General features: G+C 47.6%; 1 protein-coding gene and 1 long non-coding RNA gene across 4 annotated transcripts in view; one reads left to right on the plus strand and one right to left on the minus strand.

Annotated features, from left to right (window-relative positions):
- The window catches only part of ANKRD27 (ankyrin repeat domain 27), a 1511294-nt gene that overhangs the window by 921639 nt on the left and 574529 nt on the right, over window positions 1-15126 (plus strand). The gene's annotated exons all lie outside the window — the stretch shown is intronic.
- The window catches only part of LOC138523608 (uncharacterized), a 29527-nt gene continuing 16009 nt past the window's right edge, over window positions 1609-15126 (minus strand). The window contains exon 2 of the long non-coding RNA XR_011283331.1: window positions 1609-9960. This is a non-coding gene — a long non-coding RNA (uncharacterized lncRNA). The remainder of the gene's footprint in view (window positions 9961-15126) is intronic.

The following is a 15126-nucleotide window of genomic DNA, read 5'->3' on the forward strand; positions in this document are numbered from 1 at the left end:
ATGCATGCTGGCACCCTGGTAGAAGTCAAGTGGTCAGTGGTAGAGATGCCCTTAGTTCCTTTTACTATATTGATCAAAGAAACCTGCAATGGTTTGCATCCCACCATATCAATAGCTGGACCAGGTGCAGGTGAGCCCGAGTATTAAGACCCAAGGTATCACAAACATCCCTGCATTGATCATGTGTCCAACCCTCCCAATGCCTTTCCTCACATAGGTTATCCCGGACCCTCGCCTTAAACTGTAGCTGGGATGTAGAAAATGTGTCTGGTGTTATTAATATAGCAGAGTGTCCCTCACTTTGACTGGCAGCCACTATCGCCCTTTCTGCTACCAGAATGCGCTCCTCGATTTTGCAGGCCATTTCAGATAGATAAGAATCAAGCAAAGATTGGGAGCTCTTTTGAATTTTCTCTAAAAAAAAATGCATTTTTTAGTTGGCTTCGGTCCAGTTGATTCTCCTTAGCCTTGCGTTTCGTCATTATGTCGGAGTTATACAGTTATAAAATATGTTTAAACGGGCTGACTTCTGCACTATCAAGATAATGTAACCCTCAGGGGGCTGATTATAGTCAAAGCCCCAAGTTAGGTCCCTAATACTAATACTCTGATTCATAAAATCCCAGTTAAATCAAAGTGCATATTCAAACAGCGATCAATAAAGCACTGGCCAACTAAATATCAGAATCAAAACGTATAACAATGAGTAGACAAGGTACACAATAGCTATTAAAATCTCCCACCTGTGCCATAATGCTAGGTAGACAAAAAATTAAAATGAAAACACAAAAATCATATAAACCAATATGAAAGAAGAGAAAAGTTGATAGAAAAAGTTCACCAGGGGGAGAGGCACGCTCGGCTGCCTTAGAGAGCCTCCAGAGTCAGTCACCCCCTTCTCGCTCCCTGGATAACCTTTGACTCTGCAAAGTTTGTAAAAATGCCAGCAAACACCAACGGCACTATGGCATTGGAAGTAACATACACAAAAACTCACAAGCACCTCCACTTTTTAGAGCACCGACTGTCAAGATGTCAGTATAATGCAGAAACGCTTACAATCAGAATACACACCACCTTCCAACAGCCGTAATGTGTACAGTTTCACATTAGTTAGTCCCTGTAGTTCATGAATGAGATCTCTGTATTCGATAAAGCTGCAAAGTTCACCTCGGTTGCACTGTTGGTGGGGGCTGGGGGAATTATCATCCAAGAAAAGGCAGCAACCGCCCTCTGTGTCCTCACGCTCATTATTTCGGCTATGCCACTTGTTCAGCCTCTTCAATCTGCTTAGAGCCACGGTAAAAGGAAAAAGGCAATAAGGGGCCGCCGGCTAATACAAATAGCCTGGAGGGCAGCACGAACAGCCCACTCTCATCCCCGCCCCACTCCGCAGAGTGGTGTAGACTTTAAGGACTTTGAGGTTGTCATGGGTCAGCCCCCAGCCCCTCCTTCAGCAGCATGGTAAAATGTTGAAAGTGCTCGGAACAGGAACAGCCTGCTCTCGTCCCCGCTCTACTATGCTCTATTATAATCTTCTCATGACATAAGTAGTAGTGTTCCAAACCATCACAATGTTCTATTTATACAAAACATGAAACTGTTAACTTTTTTTTTTAAACCTTTATTTTTATTTTCAAAGTGAACACCAACAGCCAATATTTTCATGCATGTGGAACAACTCGATCAATGAAACAATCATTTGGTGCCCATTTTCTCCATCCACCCTTAAAAAACTTTGGTATCTGCCCCCTGCCAATGCACATACTTTTTCCATGGCCATGATGCTCCACATTCTGACCCACCACATTGCTAATATTGGTCCTTGTTTCGATTTCCAATTATTTGCCACAGTAAGCATATGTATGATTAGTGTAGCCCTTGCCCCACATGCATCATACAGGCCCTCTGCCACCGCACCCAACAGGACCATTTTTGGACACATTGGTAGCTGCATCCCCAGTATCTCCCGGATGTGACTCAAAATGTCCTTCCAGAACCTTTTTGCCGTTGGGCGTGACCACCACATATGACCCATGTCCCCCAGCTGGCTACAGCCCCTCCAACAATCCCTTGATATGTCCGGGTTCACCATATGCAGCCTCTGTGGGTTCATATGCCATTGCATAACCTCTTATATGCCGACTCCTTGATCACGGAGCACTGAGAGCTTTTCTGCTCCCGCCCCCATTCATCCTCCATTCTTCCTCTGTGATGGGTACCCCCAAGTCCTGTTCCCATTTACCCATGTATGGCAATATATCCTCCCCCTCTGCCCCCCTCTAATAGACGGTACAGCCTTGTAATGCCTTTCCCAGGGGCCCCTTCCTGCATTGAGTTCCAGGCCCACTGGGGCCCTAGTGGCTGCCTTTCTGCATTCTTTGGTTGTGATCGAATGCCTAATTTGCACATAGTGGAACCTCTCGTTTTCAGGCAGTGAGAATTTAGTTTTGCATTCTTCAAATTGCATAGGGGCTCTGCCATAGAAAAGGTCTTTTAGGATCAGGTTAATTTGCCCTTCCTAATTCGCCCAGAAGCCTGGTACCCTCGCCAAGGTGAAATTGTTCTTTTTGACTCATTGGTGTAAAGGGGCCCCACCCTGGTATAAGTTTTTTCACCTTGAGCGCTTTATCCCAATAGCGGAGAGGGGTTCTTGTGGAATCCGCAGCTGACCCCCCGCTTCCCTTGAGTTAGCTTTCAGGAACCCTATGCGCCCTAGAGGAATGTCTGTAGCCTGTTGCTCCAATTCACACCGCCCCTTTCTGTACCCTGTGAGGCCCAGTGCAGCATTGGAGCTAGTGGCGCTGCCATGAGGGATCAGGTCATTTCTGGGACCCCTAGGCCCCCCATTCCTGGATCTATAAATAATATTCTTTTGGCCACTCGTGGTTTCTTACCTCCCCAGATGAACTGGGATATGGCTATCATTTTGGGGGGAATCCAAATCGGGAGAGTGTTCATGACATACGGGAATCTGGGTAGTAATATAATTTTGTTAGCCGTGATTCTTGCGAACCAGGAGAACTCCTACAACTCCCATCTCTTCAGATCCTCCCCAAAGCTTCCCAGGAGGCCCGGGACATTGGTGTCAAAGATCCCTCCATATGTGGGAGTCAATGTTACCCCCAGATATTCCAAACTGTCCTGCCAGACCAGTGGGTAAGCCTCCCGCCATTTTACTACTTCTGGCTGGTCCTCCGTAATATTAAGTGCCTTGGATTTTGCAAAATTGATGCGAAATCCTGAGATCGCCGCAAAGTCCCCCAAGAGAGCCAGCACTTTCGGGAGAGTGCTCCCGGTGTTTCTCAAGAACAACAATATATCGTCTACATATAATGACACTTTATGTTCTGTCCCTTTCACCACTACTCCCTTTATTGCTGGTTCCGTCCTAATTGCTCGTGCTAGGGGCTCCATGGCCATAGCAAATTCCAGGGGTGAGAGTGGGCATCCTTGCCTGGTGCCCCTCCGGATGGGTATAGATTCTGAACTTTTCCCATTCGTTTGCAGCTTCATAGTTGGGGTCTTAAAATTAGCCATGACCATCCGTGGAAAGATCTCCCCACATCTTATTTGCTTGTGCGTTAGTTTAAGGTAATTCCAGTCCATACTGTCGAACGCCCTTGTAGCGTCTAATGCCGCCAGATAGCCTGCCCAGTTCTGACACATTTACCACCCTACGGGTGTTGTCTTGTGTATGTCTACCCATTATAAATCCTGCCTGGTCCGGATGGATAATTTTGGGTACAATTGCCATCAGTCTTATGGAGATGTTCTTTATGTATAATTTAGCTTCCCCGTTAAGTAGAGATAACTGGAGCACGAGGTTGGATCCTTACCAGGCTTTAGAAGTAAATGGTTGTGCAAGGGCCCATATCCCCAGATATCTCCCTGGTGTCCCTTATGTGGTTAAATAGTATGGTCAGGGGGCCTGTCAAGAGGGCTTGGAATGTTTTACAATATTTGTTCCCGAACCCATCGTGTCTGGCGACCTTATTTCTAGTTGGCAATCCTATCGCCCTGTTAGTTTCCTCCTCTGTGAAGGGAGCTTCCAATATTGCTCTATCTGCCTCCGTCAACTGTGGCATATTAATGCCCTCCAGGGATGCCCGCTGGTCCCCTTCTCCTAGTCCCTCCCTCGTAACTGCCCTGGGATAGAATTCATGCATAATTCCCATCTTTTTTGCCTCCTCCCTCTCCAGTATCCCTTCCCCATTCCTCAATTGTGTGATAGAGTTCCTTGCTTGCTGTTTTCTGAGCTTTGCTGCCAGTAACCTGTTTGCCTTGTCCCCTTTTACATAATGTTTGTTTTGTTCGAATCAATAGCTGCACTGATCTTTCTGCTAGATGTGCTCCAAATTTGTCTCTGCCTTCATCAAAGACCTCCAGGCTCTCCTAGACCCTGTGTCCTTATGAATCCCCTCTGCTTCTTTGGCCACCTTCTTTAGAGCCAGCCTCACCTGCTCTTTCCCCCTCAAGTATGCCGCCGTCTGAGCTATAAATTCTCCCCTCATGACTGCTTTACTCGCGTCCCATACCACTCCTCAGTTGACGACTCCTGTATCATTCTCCCTAAAGTAATACCTTGAGGTGTGTTCCATGTGGGACCTTACTGCTGAGTCTCTCAATATAAGGGGGGTTCAGGTGCCATGGTTTCCGCCTCTCCGATGCCTCTGTCAGCGGTTTCAGGTGTAAAATTACCAGGGAATGGTCCGATAGGAACCTTGTCTCAATCTCTTTCTGTCACCTGGGGTATTAACGTGTCAGAGACTAGGATCATATCTATGCGGGAGAATCCTGTGTGAACCGATGAGTAATGCATGCATGCCCTTGATTGAGGTTGAAAGAAACGGCACGTCTCTGAGGTGTAATTCCCTAAGGAATTGTGCCAATGCCTGCCTGTGTCGGGCGGTGGGGGGGTAGTCTTGCCCATATGTGGGTCCATCACACAGTTGAAGTCTGCCCCAACTAGCATTTTACCCACACACCATCCTGAGATTTTCCTCCACACTTTGGTGAGGAAGTGTTCCTGTTTGTCATTGGGGCCATATATTGCCACCAGCATCACCAATTGACCACTTAGTAACCCACCCTACTACCAGGTTTGTGCATGAAATGTTTGGCAAATCCTGCCTCTTGCGCGATCAAATAGCCACTCCCCTATTTTTAGTCCCTCTAGTGGCGAAGAATTGCTTTTTGAATTTTTTGTACCTAAGGCCGGCTTCGTCTTTCTGAAGCAAATGTGTTTCTTGGAGCCATGCTACTGTGGTGTGCAGCTCTATCAGGCATTGTAGCATAGAGCACTTTTTAACCCGGGAATTTATGCCTTGGAAATTTAGGGAAACCAAATATAGGTAATTCGTCATCCTATCCCGCTTCTAACTTTCTCAGTGAAAACTCTTTGAGCTTCCCCCATGAGTGACTGATTGAACTTCTTGTACCACCCTTCCCTCCCTCTACCTGAACCAAAACATGTCAACTGTACTCTTTCCCCCCTCCTTCCCCTCTAGTAACTTGTTCCTCTTCTACTGGGTATTCATTCCCCACAGGGCGATGAGGGCTTGTCCGGTCTTTCTCTCCCGTCCCTCCCTTACTTTTCCCCCCCCTGACTGTAAAACTTGTAAATTCCCCAATGTCTCACCCCCCCCTAATGCGCTACTTAGTCTTTGCGGCCCAGGTTTTAGCAACAGGCTAGTGGTGCTCTTTTGCTGCAACCTTTCATGGTGGGTCCCCAACTTCTGTAACTTTAATTCTGTTCTTTCCCTTTGGATGTAGGCGAGCTTAGCTCCATTGTTCTTTCCTCCCCATCGGCTGGTTAGTCTCTTTGCCTTCTTGGATTCCTTTTGCATCCGAGGACTACCCCTCCTCTCCTTCCATCAATTCAGCCATTTCTTCTTCTTTAGTGAAGGAGTACTGTTGACCTTGCCATTCGAACCTCAGAGCAATGGAAATGACCAGCAGTATTTAGTCTTGTTTGTGCAGAGCCAACTTGTCACCGCTCACAAACGCTTGCGTTTGAGGAGCGACGCCTGCGCCTATTCCTGGAAGAGGGCCAGAAGAGTGTCTTTAAATCACACTGGTTCTTGTTTACGTGCCTCCTTCATTATTTCTTCTTTTAGATGATATAGATGCACTCTGGTAAAGACATCCCGTATGAGGTTCCTGCTTAGCTGTAAGGATGAGTACACTCGGTGGGTGCGGACCAGCACTATCTCTCGCTCACTCTCTGCTCCCAGGATAGCCTGCTAGAACAGGCTCTGCACATATTCGGGTAGGTTAATTGGGGGGGGGATAGAGAGAGAAACACCAAGCACTCTAAATTATCTTTGTACCACGTTTAGATAGGGTAGACACAGGTTTTAAACACTCTTTGGAACAAAAGTGTAATATTTAGAACTATTCAAGGTGCAGGGGAGAAAGTTGGCAGCCCTGGCATATGGGCTGTACATACAAACGAAGACAGAGTAGGTTCCCGACCTCCAACACTAATAACTTTGAAGAGGAAGTCAACCTGTTCAACCTCATTCAGAAAATGGAACTAAGTCTTCTTTGACTCACTTCCAGAATCCAGCTGACAGCAGAAAAAACATGACTACCTTGAATTGAAAAATAAAAGCTCTTTTCACCCACAAATCAACCATCCGGTGATTAACCTTTTCAAATTCAAAACATCCAAAGACCTGAAACATCTCAAATACAACACTCCGAAAAGAAGTAACATCAGAAACACCAGCTCAAATTGATCAAAGAACTAGCAGAGGCTCCCACCATAACATTAAAACCAGCAGATAAAGGTGGAGCGCTCGTATTAATGGACACTGACTTCTATAATGCAGGCTGTTTGAATCTACTAAACGATCAAGGAACCTACCTGATTCTAGACTTGGATCCCATTATCTCTATAAAGGAAATCATCAAGAAAACAGTGGAGAAAGCGTCTGAAATGGATTGGATATCTGATCAGACCAGTAATTACCTAATCAAGAAATGTCCGGTAACACCAGTCTTTTCAGACACTTTTTGTCTATATAGTGATTCCACTATTTGGGTAATTCAAGTTTCATTGACTGTGTTTCAGAGAAATATTTCACATACATTGGTTGTGAATATCTACATAGCATGTGAACTCATATAACAGAGACAGCTTTTGGTTATATAAACCTGCTAATCGGGTCCTGTAAATGTAAGCAGCACTCAATAGATTGTGAACTCCACATTGGAGTAAGTGAAGTTAAGTATTGTTAATTTACAACTGTTTAGCTGCCAGGATCTAGAATATTACCAATGTTACTCTTTATGCCTCTGAATGACACTCCACTAGGCTCAGACCTATAAATGTAAGCAGCTCTGAATAGAATGTGAACTCGGCACTAGAGAAAGCGAAGTTTAGTATTGGCTATTTACAACTTGAGAGCCGCCAGATTCTAGAATATTACCAATGTTACTCCTTAAGCCTCTGTATGACACTTCACATACCCATCCTCTAGTCCAAGACCGGATTACTTACAAGGTTAATCAGATATTCCTGTGTTCTTGTATTATTTACCCTATTAATTAGTACATCGAGTGACATTGATAAGTAGGGCTACATTGCTAAGATGACGTTTCATCGAGTCAATTCCTTATTCCTTATTCTTAAATACATTTTAGGACTTACTTATCTTACAGTCACAACCATTATAGAGTGAATATTATAGCCCTTAAGTTTACACGTACGTAGTACTATGCCGTGCATATTTTTGTTTACAACCGTGACGTCATTACGTGATGACTTCACCAGGATGACGTATATAATAACTGCCATCTTGTCCACCGAAGCTACGGCGTTCGGGTGGATCGGCTCCTATTTTTAAGAGCCACTATACTGTTAGGAATGGAAGTTTGTGCCTATTTTTTTATTCTACAATGATTGGTGAACTTTTAGATGGTAAAAGGTTGAACACGTCTACCACATATAAGTAGTTACAAATGTATAACACTCTGCTTGTGCATTAATTAACAATGAACCTAAAAGATTAACCTCGATTTAGGTTTAGCAGGTTTTGATTAGATCACCCATGTTGTTTGATATTACCGCATGCTACTTTTTGTTTGCTAGAAGTCTTACTGAAAATCACAATTGTATATATTTCCTTTGTATTTATAGAAATAATCGTTTGATCATTGATTGAATGATTACAGCCCCTGAAGAAGAGAATTTTTCTTGAAATGCGTTGGGCACTTCCGCATCAACAAATACATCATCTCTATATGTACTCTGAAGTCAGACCCTGATTATTTGGCTAAAGGCCTTTCTCTCTAAAAATCATACATGTATAATTAATGTATCTTATGAGTTCTTTTTCTTCTATGAAATATAAATGTATTGAGCTCTTGTCAGCCATAGATAGTGTGCAGGGGACGGGAGTTCCCAAAGTGGGAACCTACTCTGCCTTCATGTTCCGGTAGGTCCCCATCCGTTATTGCCTTGGGAATCCCTCTGATTCTTAAGTTATTCTGCCTTGACCTGTTCTCCGTCTCCTCCTGCTTGTTGAGAATGACTTGCATTTGCTGTTCCATGGCGTCTACTCATATCGCCAGCTCATTGTGTGCATGACGTTGCTCGCAGGCTGTTGTCTCTAGCTCATCCACCTGCCTCTCCACCGCCATAACATTCTTATTAATGTCCGAGATGGCCTTCGTTGGGTGCGCAGTGCTTTCCTTTATGTCCTCCTTTAGTTCCTTCAGCATGGCCGGCAGATCCAACCTCCTGATCGGGGGATCTTCCTCTCCCAGCTGTGAGGGGGCTGCGAATGGATTTGCACACTGGTTTGCTGTTGGGCGCACTTCTGCGAGTCGGCGCCCTGCATAAGCACCTTATTGTCCCCTGATTGTGGGCCCTTATGCTTCGCTAGCTTCTTTGACGCTATGCTGGATCAGTGTGTGGGCTTCTGCCCCCTCCCTCAAACCCGGCTTCAATCGAGCTGGCGTGGTGGCACTCCATTTTTGCTGTTGCCACGACTGCTGCTCCTTTGGGTGCTTTACACCTGCGTTTGACGGGGAGTGACTTTTCCCAGCTACATATGAGGAGCCAGCCAAGCCCTTAGTACATTGCCAGTGTGTCCCCCTTGAGGCCTGATGGTTTTGCCTCCCCTCCAAGGCGGCGCCTCTCACACTCCGCTCCTCTCCCCTCATGGTACAACTGGCGAGGGCAGAATGTCCCACACTCTGTACCTCCTTCAGGCACTCATTGGATAACTGCGCTTGTGAGCTTGGTTCCTTTTTCACCCTCTAGGCCCCAGGCTCTTTAACCGCCCACTCGCTCCCCCTTCCACTCCAACGCTGGTCCGCCCCTCTGCCCCCTGCTCTGCTGCTCCGGCTACATGGGCTTGCATGCCCCCGTCCTCCTCCTCACCTTTTGTGTGTCTCTGACAACACCCCTTATGGAGCGTTGCTCTTGCTGCCTTGATATTTCATCGCCTGCAGCCCCGGGCTCCGATGCCGCCTTCAGGCCTTCTCCGGTCCCCTTACCCCGCCTATACACCTTGCGTGCTGCCTCCGCTTCTGGTCTGAAGGCTACGCAGCAGCCGTCGGCTCCTCAATCCCTGTTGCCTTCTCTCCCTGGCCGCTAATGAGCGCTCACCACAGGTTGTGGAGGGGGGGCGCTGAACCATCCTCTAGGCTCCTTCTAGGGTGCCCGCTCGGCGCAGAGGGCCGTGATCCTTCTTTTCCCCTTCGGGCCGCCTGCCATTTTGCTTGGTGGCCTGCTGGGGCCCTCGGGGAGCCTCCTCTCTGAAATCCTGCACTCGATTGGTCTGCAACTCCAGCGGCCGCTTCCAGCCCTGACCAGGGGTGCCCACCTTCAACTCCTGGGGCTCGGCTCACATTTTGGGGGGTTTCATTCGGTCAGGATGGGCATGAAAGCCGGGAGCTCAGCGGAGAGGCATCTGCTGGCGTCTCCAGCTTGCCACGCCCCCTCCACTGTAAAAAAAAAAATGTTTTTAATGAATTGTATTGCTTTTATAAGCACAGTCAGCAATCAAATAACTTGAATCTGTCGAGAGAACTTCCCTTGTATTAACAAACATGACATTGGAACATTCCCTTGCAACCTCAACCCCTCCTTCTCTCCAAACCCCCCTAACCCCACCTTAAGAACAGTTCTCATTAAATCCAGTTCTAAAATCACTGTCGAATATATCAACGCCCGGGTGGTTTCAAGGGGACAAAGTACATCATAACGATTGGCCGTTAAACCATCAATCATCCCTCGTCTAAACGGGCCGAGCAGGGCCCCGTGTTCCAAGTGCTTTGCTCCCCCCCAAATTCATGCAAAGGTATTGCAGAATTGTTGTCACTTCATTTCTACCACCCCCCCTCCATGTAGCGCTGCAGTGACCTTTTCCATCAGATACACATCTCTTGCTGTACTGACCCACTCTTTCAATGTAGGAAGGGTTACCCTTTTCCAGTGTCTGGCTCGGTTTGCTAGGGCTGCCAGAAGAAGGAAGTGCGCCAATCAGGGACGAGCACACCACCTATCCTTCTGTTTCTCCAGACCAAAGAGCATCAGCATGGGCTCAAGCCCCAGATTGCCCCCCGCGCCTCTTTATTCCACCCCAGGACCTCGGACCAGTACATCTGCACTCTATGGCAGTGTCACCACATGTGCCAATAGTCTGCAGCATTACCACACCCATGTCAACATTGTGGGTTCACTGTGGAGAACATCTTAGATAAACGCTTTGGGTCATACTGCCACCGGTGTAATAGTTTCAAGCCATGACGCTTATATTAACAAGAGATTGAGGTCTTAAAAGCTCTCGGGGCACACCTATTGCCAGAGATGTTCATCTAATTCTGTACCCAGGTCCCTTTCACCATCTGTGACGCAGCCCTTGCACTGCCCCTCCCCTGGATTCTAGCATAGCCCCATAAAGATGTAAGATTAGGCCCCTCATCTCCCTCTGCCCGTCTAGGACTCTCTCCACTGGTGCGAGGTCCCTCTGAATCATTTCCCTCCACCTCTCTGCTTTTTCAAAATGCCTTTTAGCCTAAGGTAGAGGAGCACAGAGAGTGTGCCTATATCCAAGGCTTTTTCCAGCTCTTGCATGCTCAAGAATGTCCCACCCTTCCACAGTTACCCTACTCTCAAACTATTCATGGTACCTTTAGACCTCTGGTTTAGCATCCCATACAGGGTGTGCTGTTAGGCAGAAACCTGTGCAGTTCCCTCTGGGACCACTGCAAAAGATTTAGGACTACAGGTGTTTGGCAGTAAACCCACTTGGTAGCAGTCTGTACCACACAGATTCACTTGGTAGATGTGGCTGAGCAGTAAGACTTCCCTCAAGAAGAGTTAGGCAGTATGCAAAGTATACATAATAGGTCAAGAGCACACAATAGAACAAGTAAATACTGACCAGTGCTTGGTGTAAAAGAGATATAATTATTTATTTAAAACCACATCTAGAAAAACACACAGGCACTAATAGTAAGCCATTCAAAAACACGGTCACTAAAAGATATACACTCCCTTAAAAGAATATTAGACAAGTCTTAAGTAAAGCCCCACTTATTTTCAGGCAGTGGTGAGCGCTTAACGTAGATGGCACTCTAATAGTTTGTTTTTAAAAAGGGAGAGAAAAGCAGAGAACAAATTGAAACAGATCCCAACACTTTTACAAGAACATAGCAAGGGAGGAAGGCAAAGTAAAACTGTGAATTCAGAGTCAGTAGGCCGGATCCGCTATAAGAGGATCCAAACGAAATGTGTCCAAGGTCACACAGTTGCAGTGCACAAAAGGATTGTAAAGGTTCAAAAAAAAGGTTGGACCACAGAAAGGGACCAGTTAGAGGGTCAAGGCGGCCAGCCCAGTCCAGAAGGTTAAGGAGTTATTATTACCTTGTAGCAATCTTTAGAAAAGGAGGCCTGGCGGACACGGTACCTTAAAGTGGTGAGAATACTCCAGCGGGGGCAGTTGTTCCTGGCAGCGGGTGCAAGTCGGTGCTTCGTCCGGGGGAAGAGAGGATCTCGTCGTGGAGGAAGACAAGAGTTTGTTGCACTGCCAGGGAAGAAACCAGCCGCAGAGTTGCTCAGGTACAAGGAGCGGTCCGGTGATTCGCAGTTCAGTAGTGAGTGGCTATCCGGTCGCTGGGGTGCTTGGGACGGGCAGATCGACCACAAACCGGGCTGGGGTGCGAAGAAAGAAAGAAAAACTGGTTGGGCCCACCAATCAGGGGCAGAAGCCTCTCCAGCCGGGAGATCTTCTCTGTTGTCGGGAAGTGGTGAGTCGGTTCTGCAGGGCTCCACCGGTGGTGTCGTCGTGGTAGGTCGGCTCAGCTTCTCCCTCGTCGGATTCTCAGGTCCTGTGGCGACTTCTGAAGTTCCAGTCCCCAAAGCCCTCCTTTTATGCAGAACACCCCCATTCACTCAGCCTAGCTGTCACTCAAACATGCTAAGTGGTGAGCCGGCCGGCTCACCACTTGGGCCAATCACACAAGAGTGTGACCTGAGTTACCAAGGTAACTCGGTCCAGGGTGCCTAAACCCCCTCCCCCACACCCTGTGGTACCCAGACAGAGTGGCACCACTTTTGGAGGCTTCAATGGAGAAGCCCGCCAAAAAGTGGAACAAAGGGCTCGACTTGGGTTGGAGTCACAGAAGAGAACACAAACGCCATTTTAGAATCGAGTCTTGGCAAAAAATACCAACCGGAGAATTAATATTAATTAAATAAACCGGCGGTATGTTCGAGGCTATGAGAATTAAATAATTAAAGTTAGTAGCCTCGAACAATGGGAAAATCCCATAGGAAAATATTCGCGGTCGAATATAAAATGGAGTTTCCACTGCCACCAGCCAAAACTCGATCAGGGGGGACGAAACGTGCCCCCTCGACTAACAGACCCCAGGGCAATCGAATTGCCCTGACCAGTACGTCCACAATATGATGGTTTGTACTGGTTTCTGTTAATAATTTGGGACTAGCAAAGCCAATGGTGACTTTACATGCCCTGGGAGACAGTAGTCCGTCCCAGGGTATGGAGTCTATGGTGGGGTGTCACTATGACACCCCTGTGTTACTGCACAGAGGATGCTGTGTAACACACATAGGGAAAACACGAGACCCTATGGAGTAAAGGACCCCATAGCCCATAAAACACATTACCAGTCAAAGTAATACCATAAATCATGTCCAAGAGTGGGAGGAAAAGAGTCTCACTCTTGGCAGGAGGAAAAAAAACAAACTCCAGAAATCCAGCAAAGCTGCTGGGGGACTCCCTAGGTTAGGAAATTCAGCCTAAAGAGAGAATTCTCCCTAACAGGTGCCCATAGATGACTCATCAGTGAGGGCCACGTACTGATCCCACCCCTCCTTCCCCCATACTCAGCACTTCCCAATGGACCCCAAGGAAAGGATGTTCATGGATTCTCCTCGGGAGCCTCCCCCTCGGGACCCAGAGCCTTTCCCCCACTGTTGCCTGAAGCATGTGTTGGTTCTCCAGAAATACCCATTGTCTCTCCTGATCCTCCCTCAAATGCGGACCGTTGTCCTAAGCTGCGCTGCTCCATAATATAACATCAAATCCGGGAGCCCCATGCCACCTCGATCCTTTGGTAATATTAACGTCTCGTATCCCACCCTGGGTTTCTGATTCTGCCATAGGAACCACAGGATCTGTGACTTAGCTTCTCTCAGGCGCGCCTCTGGGGCACGGACCGGTAGCATCTGGAAGAGATATAGCACTCTAGGGAGGAGATTCATCTTTATTGCATTGAGCCTCCCATTCACGACAGCTGTCCCCTACCCCAGGCTGCCATTTCGGCAAATAATTTGTTGAAGAGGGAGAGGGATAGTTAGCTTCACCCAGGTCCTCCCCTGGTCAAACAATATTGACTTCACAGATATCTAATCCTATCAGGCTGTATTTGTAGCCCTAGGGGCCAAAGCACCCCAGTCCGTCTGGAATCTCCCGAACCAATCGGACAGATCACCAATTTGTCCTTGTGATTTTAAACCCTGAGAACTACCCATACTCCTATATGATTGCTAATGCTGCGGGTACTGAACTGGTGGGATTTACAGGTGTAGCAACACATCATCCGTGTAGAGTCCCAGCTTGAATTCCCTCTAATGCCCTCAACCGTCAGGCCCTCCTATACCTCTCAGCTAACACCCCCACTGTTAGAGCAAATAAGAGGGGTGAAAGGGGACAACCCTGCCTCGTCCCCCTCTGCAGTTCAAATGCTCTTGACAATCGCCTGTTTACCGTCACTCTTGCCGCCAGGGCCGCGCAGAGCGCCTGTATCCCTCTCATAATCGGGTCCCGCAGTCCAAATGTCTGTAGGACCCCCTTCAGGAACCTCCAATCTACCCAATCGAAAGCCTTCTCGGCAAAGAGGGATACTAGCACAGGATTCCCTTCCCTCCTCGCCGCGGCCTCCATCAAATGTAGTGTCTTACATAAGGTGTCCGAGCCCTGCCTGCCTTGAATGAATCCCACCTGATCCGAGTGGACTAGTTTGGGCATAAGGTTGTCTATACGCGTGGCTAATATTCTAGTAAATCTTTCCGTCGACATTGAATAGGGAGATGGGACGGTGGGATTTGCAGCTCTCCGGATCCCTGCCCTCTTTTTGAATAACTGTAATTTGAGCCTTCCAAAACCATGGAGGGGCCTTCGTTGTATACAGGATATGATTAAACAACTTGGCCATGTGCTGTGCTAACGACCCTGCGAAGCTCTCGTAAAACCTCACTGTATACCCATCTTCTCAGGGAACCTTGCCCAGCTTCAGTCCGGATATTGCCCTCAGAACCTCATCCTGGGTGATCATCTTCTCCATTCCCGCCCTGTCACTATCCAGTATACTCGGAAGTGGCACGCCCCCGGATATCGGTCTAATTCCTCATCAGTCTTCTCCCCCTCTTGCCCGCAGAGCTGCTCGCAGAAGGAGGCAAATTCCTGGGCCACCACCCCAGCCAAGGAATGAAGTTGTCCTTCTGAATCTCTGACACCGGATACCCACCTCTCTGCCCATTGACCCCTCAATCTAGCCGCCAGCAGGACATACTCCTTATCCCCTTTCTCATAGTACCTTTGTTTCAAGAATTGCAGGCTGGCGATCACCTTCCCCATCTCC

The sequence above is a fragment of the Ambystoma mexicanum genome, chromosome 1q (genome assembly GCF_040938575.1).
Source record: "Ambystoma mexicanum isolate Mex_15411 chromosome 1q, UKY_AmexF1_1, whole genome shotgun sequence".
NCBI lineage: Eukaryota > Metazoa > Chordata > Amphibia > Caudata > Ambystomatidae > Ambystoma > Ambystoma mexicanum.